The following is a 16,213-nucleotide window of genomic DNA, read 5'->3' as shown; positions in this document are numbered from 1 at the left end:
GTACACATATCACTTGTGAAATTGATCGGTTTCAAGGTTTTAATAGATTTTATAGTTACACTCATCAAATTCTCTTGATGATCATAGTACAAGCTAGCTTTGCTCGCAGTATTGTATCGATTATTCGATCAAAGAAAATTTGGTAAGTAAAACTAGAGTATTGTATCATTTATAAAGTAAAACTAGAGTATTTGGTAAGCAAAACTAAGCAAAACTAGAGTATTTGGTAAGCAAATCTATCATGCTGGAAGTCAGTGAATTGCCAAGGGTTCTGATCCATAAAGTGTTGCCATGGTTGGCGTGATTTATAGGAGGTGGTGGGTTGTGTATTAAATTTGGAGGCTGTTGGGTGGTTGGGGACCTTTTCTTTGACATTGCAATAAATGAGAGTTTTGCTGGTGTATTAATGGCAGGAGAAGGGTGAGAAGATGTGTGTTGCAAGTGCTCGGTTTTTGTAGTGGATTTTGAATGTGGATAGCCATTGAAGCCTGGGTAGCCATTAATGCATCGATTGACAGGTCCGTACATGAAGAGCCTCTCCACAGCCCCAAGGGCTGCTATTCCGGCGCCATTTAATGTTTTCACTTGAGTTTTAGCATAGATGGAATGATTACGCTGATGAGAGCCCCATCTCTCTTGCGTGCTAGATCTTCTCGAAAAGGAGGAATGAAGCTTAATTACCTGTATGAGAATGTTGGTGTAGTGTGCCAATTCGTGTAGCTCTGCGTGGTTGGCCTGTGGTATTGAGGTGGTGAGGATACCTCCTGCCTTAGCCGGCGCGCCATAGATATTTCTTGTTTTGCCTTTGTTTGTATTGAACTTTGAACCAACCCTCCTCTGTTGGGATCGCCTGTAGTCTTCCCATTTTCGCTTTCTCAATTGCCTATCTTAACGGGTCCACCCTTCAGGATCCGCTTTTCTCGTTTATTGCCGGTCAAAATTCACCCAGAATACAAATCATTAAAACTACTTTGTAGTACCTGTCATGGTACAAAGCAACCTCACATTACTGGTACTTTACACAGCCTAACCTTTTTTTCACAGATTGCAAACTCTTTAACTTTTATGTAGTGGCAGGACCACTCTATCGAAATAGCTTTATAAAAGGGCATTCCACCAGTAATTACTAAATGAGGATTCTTCAAATCCCTCTGATGTTTCTTTTAATGATAAACTATCTCTGCTTATTCTTTCGACAGTTGCTCTATGGTTAACACTGCAAAGCATCATAGGCACACAGATTACATGATGTGCAACCTGTGTGCTGTAACAGCTGGTGCTTCTCAGTATGAAAAGAAAATTTTAGAAGGGTTTTTTTTTTTAAAAAAAATCGTACCAGTTTGAAACGTCTCAAACGCTGGTAGAAATGTGTTGCAGTTGTATTTCTTTGGAAACTGAATGAAAAGAATTAAAAGAATTGCTCAGCATCAGAATAACAGGATATATATATGCCGCATAGCAACCAAAATTAATCAAATTTGTAATTGCCACAAACTACAATTGATATTTGATACTACAATTAGTACCAGCCAGGTACCAATACAGATTTGTACTTGAGTGACATGCTCAAAAGGGCCAATGTGCTATGAATTGAGATGTGTACAGACTAAATAAACATGAAACAGGAAGGACCAAAATGTAAATCTGGTAGTACCCAAAGTACCATCTCACTGGTAAGTGGTAAATGACATCACACTAATTTTTACTTAAATGGTGCATCTGTACCAATAACTAAGCTCAACTATCCTTTCAAAAAAAAAAATTTCCTTTCAAAAAACTAAGCTCAACTAATCCGGACCTACAGGTTATTGGCCTAGTGTGCTGCTCATGCTGTTAACACCACATAAGAAACAAGCTCCAAACAGCTGCACTTGGTTGAAATGACATAAGTGTCACTATATTTTCAAATCAAGTGCACACACATAATGACATAACATTAAGTATTGGATTAGTTTTGTTTTGTGTCATTTCAACCAAGTGCCACTATAATGATCATGACATTAGTTTTGTCAAGTACATTACCAAGTACCACTATATTTTCAAATCAAGTACACACACATAATGACATAAGTGCCACAATATAACCTGTAGCTGCACTTGTTAACACTCATAATGATCCATGCCAGGTACATTATTATAAGTGCCACTATATTTTCAAATAATTTCATGCCTTTTTCTCTAGAAGGCCACCATGTGTGCAAGCCGAAAGCACTGCAAGTAGTGCCATCCTGTCACTCATGTTGACTCAGTCCAGGAGATGAGGATTCATTCAGTAATTTCATCGAACACTTGCAGAGCATCATTCAAGCTACCTCATTTTGCATATATATAACAAAACAGTAAGTACAAATGTGTCCAAATGACCTGATTCGCTCTTTAGAAGAAGCCTATGAAGTGGTTTAATTACCTAAAATAAGCCTCTTACTCCTTGAACAAATAGTAATAATCTCACAGGCATGTAATTATCCGAAGAAAACCTTGTATACTTGAAAAATTGAAATACTTGAGCAAAACCTCCTGTGCACATGCAAGGGGTAATAAAATGTTCCATGTATCTAGAGTTTTATTCATGAGAAACAACTTTGTTTCCTCATAAATCTGAGATTTATTATAAATACTAGCTAATACTTTAACGGTGACACCAGAGGCCTCAGAGCTCAATGAAAGGTTCTAGAATCATGGGGCAGAGTAACAAAACAAATTTTTCAGGCATTTCATCGAGCACCCTGTGCGCATCAGTTAGACCAATAAGGACTTTTCGAGATTGCATTTTACGGCCTTTGCATGGATTAACTTTCCATATAAAAGTTTAAACTAGTAGACGCTAGCTCCAAGAGCACTAGAAATGGCAGTCTCATTTGCTAATTACTACAGGCCCGTTTAAAGGGCATTGCCAAGAAAAGGCCCAGGGCCCGTTTTGGTACAACTCCTTGATATACTGTTCACCCAACTGCACACCAGCACAATTACAACAGACATTTTTATTTTTATTCATTTTTTAATATATTTTATTAAAAATAACCAGAGTTTTGGATTTTTGTTAAAACTGCCGAAGTTGCAGGAATTTTCTGCGACTTGGATTTTTTTTTTTGCACTATAAATACTGGAGGTTTCTCTCTCCTCCCTCACAAATTCACACAAACCATTCAAAGAAAGAGAGAAAAAGAAAGAGAGAAGGAGAAGGCGATTTCGGAGGCGAAAAAGGGTGATTTCTGAGACGATTTTCGAGTTTTTTTTTCCTGCAACTGTTACAACTAAGGAGAAAACTGGTGTAGATTGTAAAGTGGTTGTAATTGGAGAGAAAATATATGTGGACAAAATTGAGGACAGAATAAGTTACGGGTCCATAATTTATTGTGAAAGATAATGAAAGAAAATGTAGGAATTAATTAGAGAAAGAGATGAAGGCACTGATATAGAGTAATTGCAATTGGAGAGAAAATATATGTGAACAAAATTGAGGAGAGAATAATTAACAGGTCTATAATTTATTCTGAAATATAATAAAAAAGAATGTAGTAATGACCTTAAGAGAAAAAAAGAGATGAGGAAACTAGTGTAGAGTAACTGTAATTGGAGAGAAAAAAATTGAGGAGAGAATAATTAAAGGTCCATATTTATTGTGAAAAGGAATGAATTAGAGAAAAAGATATGAGGGCACTAATATAGAGTAATTGCAATTGGAGAGAAAATATATGTGGACAAAATTGAGGAGAGAATAATTAAAGGGTCGATAGTTTATTGTGAAAGAGAATGTAGCAATGGCCTTATTAGAGAAAAAGTGATGTGAAAACTGATGTAGAGTGATTGCAATTGAAGAGAAAATATATGTGGACAAAATTGAGGAGAGAATAATTAAAGGGTCGATAGTTTATTGTGAAAGAGAATGTAGCAATGGTCTTATTAGAGAAAAAGTGATGTGAAAACTGATGTAGAGTGATTGCAATTGAAGAGAAAATATATGTGGACAAAATTGAGGAGAGAATAATTAAAGAGTCGATAGTTTATTGTAAAAAAGAATGTAGCAATGGCCTTATTAGAGAAAAAGTGATGTGGAAACTGATGTAGAGTGATTGCAATTGAAGAGAAAATATATGTGGACAAAATTAAGGAGAGAATAATTAAAGAGTCGATAGTTTATTATGAAAGATAATGTAGCAATGCCCTTATTAGAGAAAAAGTGATGTGAAAACTGATGTAGAGTGATTGCAATTTAAGAGAAAATATATGTGGACAAAATTGAGGAGAGAATAATTAAAGAGTCGATAGTTTATTGTAAAAGAGAATGTAGCAATGGCCTTATTAGAAAAAAAGTGATGTGGAAACTGATGTAGAGTGATTGCAATTGAAGAGAAAATATATGTGGACAAAATTGAGGAGAGAATAATTAAAGGGTCGATAGTTTATTGTGAAAGAGGCAATGGCCTTATTAGAGAAAAAGTGATGTGGAAACTGATGTAGAGTGATTGCAATTGAAGAGAAAATATATGTGGACAAAATTGAGGAGAGAATATTTAAAGAGTCGATAGTTTATTGTGAAAGAGAATGTAGCAATGGCCTTATTAGAGAAAAAGTGATGTGAAAACTGATATAGAGTGATTGCAATTGAAGATAAAATATATGTGGACAAAATTGAGGACAAAATAATTAAAGAGTCGATAATTTATTGTGAAAGAGAATGTGGCAATGGCCTTATTAGAGAAAAAGTGATGTGAAAACTGATGTAGAGTGATTGCAATTGAAGAGAAAATATATGTGGACAAAATTGAGGAGAGAATAATTAATGGGCCCATAATTTATTGTGAAAGAGAATGATAAAAAATGTAGGAATGAATTAGAGAAAAAGATATGAGAGCACTGATATAGAGTAATTGCAATTGGAGAGAAAATATATGTGGACAAAATTGAGAGATTAATTAAAGGGTCGATAATTTATTGTGAAAGATAATGTAGTGATAATCTTATTAGAGAGAAATGTGATGTGAAAACTGATGTAGAGTTATTGCAATTGAAAAGAATATATATGTGAACAAAATTTAGGAGAATAATTTATGGGTACATAATTTATTGTGAAAAAAGATAATGAAAGAGAATGTAATAATGACTTTATTAGAGAAAAAAGAGTTGAGGAAATTGATGTAGAGTGATTGTAATTGGAGACGAGAAAAAAATTGAGAAGCGAATAATTAACAGTCTATAATTTATTGTGAAAGAGAATAAAAGATAATATAATAATGATTTTATTAGAGAAAAAGAGATGAGAAAACTAATATAAAGTGTTTGTAATTGGAGAAAAAATATATGTCAACTAAATTAAGAAGAGAATAATTAACTGTTCCTTGTAAAAGAGAATAAAAAGAAATATAGTAATGATCTTACTGAGTGAAAGAGATGAAAAAACCTTCTTCTTTTTTTCTTCTTTTTTTTAAAAAAAAAAAAAAACTATGTCGAGAGTCGAGACTACCTAATATGAAGAAACTTGTGTAATTTGTGTATTCGTTCGAAAAGAATCAATTAAAAACTAATAATTCGTACTGGAAACTGGTTCAAAAGATGCCACAGGTCAACTAGACAAACCAACAGGCTTTCTGCGTGGCCACATGTAGCGCTGCTTAGGGCTCACAGGGTTTATTACTTTATTGGGTCTGATGTTGTTGTCGGTGTTAGTCAGTCCGCATCTTCTGCATTAACTTAAAAAGGAATCTTTTGAGTTTATTGCATATAGGCCGTCTGATCAGGATCGGAGCCAATCCGATCTACGCCTATAACGAACGGGCCCCTTTAATATTAGTGCGGATCTCAATCGGACAGTCCAGATCTATTAACGTTCGTTCCGTTACTGCAGAGGATACGAATTTGGTGTTAGTTTGGTGAGTCACAAGGTATATTGCGTAAAATATTGTTGCAACAATTAGTGTGGCGGGTCATTTTATGTTGTGATGCTGTCTCAATTCTCAAATTCGTTAAATTTAATAATGAGCAAATGACAAGACGAGGTGAATATGATACTGTAATAAATATAAAATGTTACATGACTAATATATTATAACTTGATTATGTTACGTCATAACACGTGATAAAATAAATCATGCAACATGATATAATATGTCTGATTTATGTTTAATTATTTCTAAAGATACAAAAATATAAGAAATTATTACAAAATAAATTATAATAAAAAATAGTGCTGGAAAAATTGATCACGTAATATAAAATAACCGGGTCAGAACTTACAGAACCAATAAAAGTGTGTCTAACTAATTTTCTACACTATGACGCAATGATATTTGAGAGTAATAATATTAAATATCATTATTTATTCTATTAACACAAAATCAATCACGTGAAAAATTTTGCTCCTTGAATATTTCTTGAGCTGCCATATATATTTCTTTAACTGTCATACAAATTGGCACACAGCCTTAATCAAAACAAACAACAGAAGATCAAATAAATACATAATCTAAATAATCCAACTAGCAATAGATAATAATAGAAAAATACACAAGCGCACATGACAAGTGCACTTCCTCTTCCCACCTCCTCACCTTATCTCCTCTCACTAATCAACCCCATATCTCACCCCTCATCTATTATTTTACTTGGGCACCTATATGTCATTATCTTCTCTCTCAAAAAAGAGAGCGAGAGAGTAAAATGGTTAGATCGAGAGGCGGCTTTGAATTTTGTGGTGAGCAAGCTTGCCAATATCATTCACAAACAAACGTGAGTTAAGCCGAATCCGGTGTACGCTCGGGTGGGGTTGGGATGAAGATCGAACGAGTGCACCGTGAGTTAACCCGAATCCGGTGCTACCTGAGAGATGCAAACTCAAAACGCAGAGGATTTCATATGGTGTCATTTTGGGGTCAGCTGATTTAGCAACATCAATGAATCTGCTTGTTATCGGAACACGACTTCCATTCTTGACATCAGATTCTTGACATCAGGTAATGCATCATGCATTTAGTTGATTCCAAAGATCAACTTTCCACAACGGATTATATCAATAAGGTATGTTTGGTTGCAATGAGAATAGGTTATTCTTGAGAACAAGCTATTCGGTATTCGGTGTTTGGTTGAAGTAGAATAGCTTGATAAGGAATCAAACTTGTTTGTATTATTAGAATAAGCTATTCTTACAAAAAAATTAGAACATGCTATTCTAACAAGACAAACACTAATTTTGTTATTCTAGCTATTCTAATATTGCAACCAAACATACCCTAGTTGTTCTTTGGAACCAACTGAAAAATGCACTGATGTCAAGAATTGGAGTGTTCTGATGTCTAGCAGGCCTATCAATGTTGCTAAATCGATGACTCCAAAATGGCTCCGTATGAACTCTAACTTGTTAGATGATAAGAAATCTAGATCTTCCCTTCAAAAAGCCTTTTCCATATCAAGAACCTGAACTTGGTGGAAAATGCTGTATTCCTTGAGCTTGCCGAGGAACTATCAAACAAATTATGGGGTTATCTTCGCAATATGTTTGATCAGAATGTGGATAGCAAAGGGGATTCTGACTTGTGGATACAGCCGAGGACTGCCTTGAGCAACTTTTTCAAAGGTTATATATTTTTTTCTTGTTTTCCTTAATTTTTTTATCATGAATTTATGAAAAAATGTTGCGAACTTCAAGTAGACTTTGTAATAGTCCAATTTTGTATTATAATAGAATGAAATAAGTAAATATCTTTCAATAAAAAGATATAAAAAAGCAAATCAAAAAATCGAGTGAAATGGGGTATAAGATGAACAAAAATAAGCTACAATGCCTTGTTAATACTCTTTACTGCAAGATCAATCATTTTCGAAAATAATAGAAGTTCCTTTACATGTTAACCCAATTATCATACACCTCTTTTTAAATTTTATGATTTCTTCTTTAATAAGTAGCTTCTTCCTCAAATACCTTCTACCAAGTGCATGTTGTCAAATTTCTTTATATAGAGTAAACACAAGCTTCTTCTAAATTAGGTATCTTTCACTTTTGTTCTAAAAGAAATAGGAGATTTGATTTGATGGTATGGAAATTGGACAATGCATAATTACAATTTCATTGGAGAGATTAGGACTTAAAAGAAATTGTATGAATTAGCGTTCTAAATAGCGTGCTATAGCGTTTTCAGACCGTAAAAGACTAAAAGCTATAGCACTATCAGCCGTTTTCGGCACTATAGCGTTTTTTAAGCTTTTTCAGGATAGCGATAATCGCTATTTAGAACCTTGGTATGAATTAATATTATTTCAAATTTTCAACCAACATATATGAACATTCAAATATTTCTATTAAAATGTAGAGCATGAAATTTCATTAATTTTATGTTTTTATTTTAGTATATCTTAATAATCAACATAAATTTTAGTACAAATTATAGATTTAACAACTTTTTTGTGTAAAAGTGAAATGATTCCACTTATATTAAGCTCACTCTTATTTTGTCTAATGATGTTAAGGATTTGCTTCAGAATTTAGATCAGGAGAACAATTCAGAGGAGGTCATTCAAGGTTTGCAGGAAACCTAGTGTGCAACAGGAAGGACCAATTTGGAAATTGACAGAAAGTTGATTTGTTAGCTGTTGTTTCCAGTTTTTGCTATTCTGTCACTTTTGTGGACTTAATAGCAAAAGTGTAATAGTTGGTTGTCAGACTTGTGCTTTTTTTATTCTAATTCAGACTTTTTTATTTTGAATAGCTAGCTATTAGAAGGTTTTGTTTTGTTGCAGGTAGATACTGTTATATGGCTTGTGTAATTCTGACATTTAGTTGGTTGTAAGACTTTAGTGTGTTGGTACCACTTATCTTAAGCTCACTCTTATTTTGCCTAATGATGTTAAGGATTTGCTTCAGAATTTAGATCAGGAGAACAATTCAGAGGAGGTCCTTCAAGGTTTGCAGGAAGCCTTGTGTGCAACAGGAAGGACCAATTTGGAAATTGACAGAAAGTTGATTTGTTAGCTGTTGTTTCCAGGTTTTGCTATTTTGTCACTTCTGTGGACTTAATAGCAAAAGGGCAATAGTTGGTTGCAGACTTGTGCTTTTTTTTATTCTAATTCAGGCTTTTTATTTTGAATAGTTAGCTATTAGAAGGTTTTGTTTTGTTGCAGATAGTTACTGTTATATGGCTTGTGTAAATTCTGACATTTAGTGTGTTGGTACCGGCTTGGTAATTGACAGAAAGTTGATTTGTTAGCTGTTGTTTCCAGTTTTTGCTATTTTGTTACTTTTGTGGATTTATTTGCAAAAGTGTAATAGTTGGTTGTCAGACTTGTGCTTTTTTGATTAATTGAGGCTTTTTATTTTGAATAGTTAGCTATTAGAAGGTTTTATTTTGTTGTAGGTAATTACTGCTATTTGGCTTGTGTAATTATGACATTTAGTTGTAAGACTTTGGTGTGTTGGTACCGGCTTGGTACCAACCCACTATCCTTGTGGTTCCTGTAATAGCCAACTATTACAGGAATATATAAACTTTAAGTAGAATTTCAGTAGAATTCAGCTAAAATAAGTATTATATAATTAACTTTTAAGTGGAAAGCAACTATTACAGGAACTAAAATGTGTGACTTATTGGTTCGTAAATTAAAATGTGTAATAATAGGTACATGTCCTGTGAAATTCTTTGGTTGTAATATGTAGGGTACATCTCATTGTTTAGCTTTCAGTATAGCAAATAAGTCACTGAATTGACAGACAAATGCATGTTTAGTGAAATCTCTTACTGAGAATAGTAGCTTGGCAAGAAAAACATGGTTAATTATATCTCTGAATGGAATTTTATAACCAACTAAATTACAGTTGCTGACTTGTTGCAAAAACTTCTAAACCACAGCCTGGAACATAACTTAAAACTACAAATTGGCACAAACCATAAACAAATTCAACAGAAAATCAAATATATACATAATCTAGATGTTCCAACTAGCAATAGATAAAAAGGAAAATACACAAGCACAATCACCAAACCGCAAGTCAGGCACTACCGTATCTCAGAATCTCATCCCTGAACTATTGTTTTTGTTGGCACCTATCAATCTTCTCCCTCAAATTAAATAGAGTGAGAAAGTAAAATGGAGACGGTTTTGAAGCATCTGGTCGACTTTCTTCCCAACACCATCCAATTTGGGTATCGACTTTCTTCACAGCCAATATCATCAACAAAGAAATGAAGATCTTGGGTGGGGTTGGGAAGAAAGTCAACCAGATGCATCAGCTGAGGTTGCTGAGCTACAAAACCAGTGCCGCCTAAGAGATGCAGATTCGAAACGCAAAGGAGTTCATCTTGTAGTTAGCTGAATTCGCAACATCGATACCCTGATAGCCATCAAAACGCGACTCTCATACTTAGCATCATAGAAATGCATCTTTCAGTTATTCCAAAGATCAACCATTCTTTCAATTTATTGCTATAATACAAGGAGAAATTGATCTTTGGAATCAACTGAAAGATGCATTGCCTAATGATATGTCAAGAATGGGAGTTCTGTTCTGATGACTAGCAGATCTATCGGTGTTGAACATCAACTAACTTCAAAATGGCACCCATTTGAACACCTTCGCGCTTCGAGTCAATATCTCTTAGGCACAGATTTAGAAGATTCTCCGCATTTTGAAGCTGCATCTATCCATAGATCTCATAAGACTGTGAAATGGCACTGAAAATAAAATTATATATATATACAAGTACTGTAAAATAAGACCAACAGCTAGCACAAGAAAAATTATACTGGCAGAATCAGAATTGTGTTAAATGCCTCACAAGTTTTAAGCTCATAAGCTATATAACATAGCTTAGCACATCTAATTGATTCATCATTGCTACCATATACAATCATATTTAGTAATTAAATCAGAAAAAATACTTTGACAGCATAGCATATAATAAAATCAAACAGTAAGTTTAAGAACAAACACAAAATACCAGTATAAAAATTGATTAATAAAACAGTAGATCAGAATCTACATGTACTAGAAATTAAAACACCCTGTACCTGAATCTTAATTGTTATTATCTTATAAATATTTAAAATATAGACACAAGTTTTTTGTACAACACAAATTAATTTAGAAAAATTAAGCCCCTATAATAAATTCTAGACACTATTATTACTGTAAAATAATCTGAGAACAAAGCTAGATCATGAAAAATTAATAAATTGGCAGACTCAGAATTTGTGTTTAATGCCTCACAAGTTTAAGCTCATAAGCTATATAATATAGCTTAGCACATCTAATTGAATCATCATTGCTGCCATATCAAATCAAATAAAGAAAAGTTAAATCAGAAAAAAAATATATATTTTTTACCATATGACACCTCAAAAATTGACGAATTAAACAACAGATCAGAATTTGTGTATAATACCTCAGAAATGTAAACAGGTGAGAAGAAGCAACGGAGCGGCTAGGGTTTTTATGGATCGCCTCAGCTCTATTAGTGCGCAAACTAGGGTTTGAGTAAAATGACAACAGTACCCTTAAGAACATTAAAATACCGGGCTGAAATCTTTAGGCCCAAAATACAATTGTACTTTGTCAATTCCACCAAATTGTCGAGAGATTATAATTCTTTCAGTTTGGGCTTGCGTGGGTTATTCACGGCCTCTAAAAAGGAATGTTTTCTAAGGCTTCTTTAATTAGGAAAATTCAGATTTAGTTCTTCAGTTTTTCTAAAATGCCCCAACTTAGACCTTAGTAATTGAGTTTGTGTTTGTGTTTGTACCAAACTAAACTTTTAAACTATAAAATAAAACCAACTTGTAACTTTTGAAAATAACAAAGTAAAAACTGAGTTATAACTTCTTAACCTTAGAAACCCCAATTTTTATGATTCTAAAGCCGACATTTTTATTTTTACCCCATTAAAAAATATTTTAATAATAATAACCAAAGTTTAATAAAAATTTTAAAAATACCCCACCCGTGGAATTTTTCCACGGGCTGGAATTGTAATTCATTTTTTTTTTTTATAAAACAGAAATTTGTTTTTATTTTTTATTTTTTGTATTGAAATATTAGAAATGTTGGATATATTTCTTTGAAAATAGATGGAATACAATATAATTTGATTTATTAGAAAGACTGTAACAAATAATCTGGATCAATATTTTTCAGGCCGGATTTTTCGCGGCTGTAAGAAAAATTAATATATTTCTTTATGTGTTATTGGAAAAAAATAAAAATGCTTAGATTCTGAGTTATTGATCCCGGTTCAAAAGTCACTTCTATGTAATCTAGAAAATATTGTGATCCTTCTAGGACATTTAATTTATAAAAAGTTGTCTCTATTTTGAGAATTCTTTTTGAATAATAATTATTAAATAATTTAAAGTTTTTGTTTTTTTTCAAAAATAGATACAACTTTTCATAAATTAAATGTCCTAGAAGGATCACAATATTTTCTAGATTACATAGAAGTGACTTTTGAACCGGGATCAATAACTCAGAATCTAAAGATTTTTATTTTTTTCCAATAACACATAAAGAAATATATTAATTTTTCTTACGGCCGCGAAAAATCCGGCCTGAAAAATATTGATCCGGGTTATTTGTTACAGTCTTTCTAATAAATCAAATTATATTGTATTCCATCTATTTTCAAAGAAATATATCTAACATTTCTAATATTTCAATACAAAAAATAAAAAATAAAAACAAATTTCTGTTTATAAAAAAAATTGAATTACAATTCCAGCCCGTGGAAAAATTCCACGGGTGGGGTATTTTTAAATTTTTTATTAAACTTTGGTTATTATTATTAAAATAATTTTTTAATGGGGTAAAAATAAAAATGTCGGATTCTAAAGCGAGGTAATGGAATAAGAAATTAAACATTCTTGTACTTTAATAAGCTCGTATTATTTAATTTAATTGCTACTTTTAAGCAATTATTTCGGCTATCAGAAAGTAACAAGTGAGAAGTATTTTGAGTTGAATTCCGGTGTCTCTTGTTTTACTCTTTTCTGATTATTTGTTTTTATTATGTACAAATATAAGTTCAAGAGAAATTAAGGGTTTGCAGGTAGGGGTGATTAATGAGCGAGTTTGGGTATGCTCATGCTCGGCTCATTAAATAAATGAGCGAGTTGTTAATAAGCGAATTTAAGCGAGTTGTTAATAAGCGAGTTGATAAATGAGCGAGTTGATAATGAGCGAGTTTTTAATGAGCGAGTCACGAGTTGCAGAATTTAACAAATTGTCATAATTCATTTAACCTTTTTTTTTTGTTGACAATAAAAATCAGTAATAGCATGAGCACTTTAGGTTTTGCTGATTTTGGTTGAGGATTTTGGTAAAATTGAGTGCTTTAGGTTTTGCTAATTTAGTTTGGTCTGTTGAATTTGACATATGATACAGGGATTTAATGAGGCAGAGATTTAGTTTATTGATTTATTTGGAATTGGATGTGGCAAATTCTTAATGAGTAAGTTATAAACGAGTTGGGTATGCTCATGCTGGACTCATAAAATAAATGAGCGAGTTTAAGCGAGTTGATAATAAACGAATTATTAATGAGTTTTTAATGAGCGAGCCACGAGTTATGAGCAATTTACTCACCCCTAGCTGTAGGTAGTCTAGGCCGTGTCAAATTTAATGGAAGGGTGGAGCCCTTGAGCTGGTTAAACTGAATAGTGGGTCCCACAATGTTATACATGGAGGTAAGAGGAAAAGAATCGCTGAGAACTGAGGAAATATCCATCCAACTACTGACTACAGAGTCTGTAACGCGTTGGGACCAACTCAAACACTTATTTATATCAAACAACCATTCAAATTTTGAACAACAATTTTTTTGCACGCAATTTTTGTACACATTTTTTCACAAAATTGTTTCTGTAATTTATAATTGTTTTAAAAAATTTCTCTTTTTTTTATATTTTTTTTCTTACTTTTTCACAAGAACTCAAACGAACTACGAACAACTATTTGAACCTTCAAAAAAATTTACAAGAAAAAACAAGGGTAATTAAGAGAAAGAAAGAATATAAATTGGCAAAATACGTAGAAATATTGAACTGTTATTTTGAACATTAGGTATCATTCAGTCTTCAATTTACTCTGGATATGCATACTATATTTTAAAATTGCAACTTCTAATATAAAGAATAAATTGGTGCCTACCTTTTTCCACACAAAAATATTTTCTATGCATTAGCTTGGGTGACGTAATCCAACCAATCCAACTGGCCAACGTGATGTGATCATATTTATATCGTTAAATAAAAAGGAGCAAAACACCTAAAATTTGTGTCAAGTCAGAAAACAGTTATACTGAACTGAGTGTAGACTTAGGATATTGAAGCTATGCCTTGTTTAGATGTGCTTCGATTACGTGTCGTGCCATGCCAACACATCTAAATTATTAAACATATTGTGCTATATAGTACCGAAGACGAACACAACACATTTACTGGCACGGCACAGCTTGGTAAAACTTGTTTCGGCTAGCCGTGCCGTGTTGATTTTTGAATTCCTTTCGTGACATCTTACTACAAAATAATTAAAAATTAAGTAATGATGTATAAAAATATGAAAAAAAATGTTACATTTTTGCAAGTTTTAATATTTTTTTTACTTTTATTTCCGGTCTGAGATATTTTTTTCCCAAGTATTTTTTGTGTTTTGAACGCTTTTGGGTGTACATAATATTTTATCGGTGCATATTTGGTACAAATTGGGTAAGTCAATAAAAATTTGGGTCACTTTGGACCAGCAAATTTCACATCTTCACTAGATTTGCTTTTTCAAAGTTTGCCACGATGTAGTTTGTCAGTTTGTGTAATTCATTGTAATTTTTGTCGTGTTCTCCAACTAAACCAGGGGGATTCAGTCTAAAGCTATGTTGTAGGGACAGAGATGGACTCCTCTCTGACATTACTCGGATCTTGTGTGACCACGGTATGATCCCATCAATTTGGTAAAACCATGATGCTTCCATGTAGTGTTTTAATTACAAACCCAGTTTAAAATATTTTGGCTTATAAATGTGATTTCCTAAATTATTACAACATATTTACTTAGAAGCAGTGTTATAAATAACGGTATGCGGTCGTCGGACGGACAGGTAACGCCAAGCGATTAATCGGTATGCGACCGATTAATCGGAATTATACGGACAATTTAACGTTTTTTATTAAATTTAAGTATATATATCATAATTTATTTAACTCATTAAACTTATCAAATAAACTTAATTTAACTTAATTTCATTATTATAACATGACACTACACTTATTTTTTTAACACATAAGCACTTTACATGTGTCAGTAACACATTTATTTAATGAAAAAATAAATTCAAGAGTTAAACTTTTTTCAAATACTAATAATATATTATGTGAAAGAAATGAAACATTCCAACATAAAACATTAAATTTAGTTTATAATAACAACTTAGTTTCATAAATGAATATGTCGTACTAATTGAAAAAATTACATCAGTAATTAGTAAGAAAAATATATGATAAATAAATAGAAGAAAAATTAATCAATTTTAAAGTAAGTAAGAAGAAAAAACATATATAAAAAATATTGAATATATGTCCAAGCACAAACAAAACTGCAATACATGATTTATAAAACTTATTACCACACACTATCACATAATTTTTTTTTTTTCTTAAATAAATTGGAATAAACGGGAATAATCAGCCGATTAATCGGTAAAACGACCGATTAGACGTTTTCCACCGCAAACATGCCTCCGTTAAAGATATGCGGGACAGTTTGGCCACCGTCACCAATTAATCAGTCGTCACGGACGTTTTTTACAACACTGCTTAGAAGAGTCAACCATGCACCTTATCATGACAAAAGAAAAATAGAAGAAAAAAAAAATGATATGTTTACATGTATCGGTTACGTGGCATGACTCGTGAGTTGCATGTTGTGATTATTTTAAACGTCTTTGAGTTGCATGCTGTGATTATTTCTCCCACGGAATAAACGTGCTTTGATTCATTTCTCCCACGGAATAAACGTCTTTGATTTATTCTCCATTTTGATTGTGTATCAATCAAATTAAATTATATCTGATTTATGCTGGATATTGCGGAGTTATCGTCAGTTGCTTCCATGGCGTGCCTAAGAAGCAACAACCCCGGATTATCTTAGTTGCGGTTCCATCTTGCACGATGAGACGGAATACGCTTAAGGAAAGTGTTTCGTACACGATTCAGATAAATATATTTCAATTTGCTTTATTTTAAT

At 32.6% G+C, this 16,213-nt stretch overlaps 2 long non-coding RNA genes and 2 other non-coding genes across 4 annotated transcripts; 1 reads left to right on the top strand and 3 right to left on the bottom strand.

Moving 5' to 3' along the window:
* The first annotated feature begins 6,540 nt into the window (after positions 1-6,540).
* LOC144547994 (uncharacterized) lies at positions 6,541-9,269 on the top strand. Its single transcript, XR_013509197.1, has 2 exons — positions 6,541-7,570; positions 8,473-9,269. It is a non-coding gene; the product is annotated as an uncharacterized LOC144547994 (long non-coding RNA).
* A 498-nt stretch (positions 9,270-9,767) lies between these two features.
* On the bottom strand, positions 9,768-11,454 carry LOC144547995 (uncharacterized). Its single transcript, XR_013509198.1, has 2 exons — positions 11,370-11,454; positions 9,768-10,625 (listed from the first exon to the last, which is right to left on the bottom strand). It is a non-coding gene; the product is annotated as an uncharacterized LOC144547995 (long non-coding RNA).
* Positions 10,732-10,828, bottom strand: LOC144548227 (small nucleolar RNA Z266). The gene has a single exon (XR_013509298.1). It is a non-coding gene; the product is annotated as a small nucleolar RNA Z266 (small nucleolar RNA).
* LOC144548231 (small nucleolar RNA Z266) lies at positions 11,159-11,261 on the bottom strand. The gene has a single exon (XR_013509302.1). It is a non-coding gene; the product is annotated as a small nucleolar RNA Z266 (small nucleolar RNA).
* Positions 11,455-16,213: the final 4,759 nt, after the last annotated feature.

The sequence above is a fragment of the Carex rostrata genome, chromosome 32 (genome assembly GCF_964058835.1).
Source record: "Carex rostrata chromosome 32, lpCarRost1.2, whole genome shotgun sequence".
Taxonomy (NCBI): domain Eukaryota; kingdom Viridiplantae; phylum Streptophyta; class Magnoliopsida; order Poales; family Cyperaceae; genus Carex; species Carex rostrata.
The sequence above is the reverse complement of the archived record's forward strand: the minus strand, read 5'-3'. Positions and strand labels throughout refer to the sequence as shown.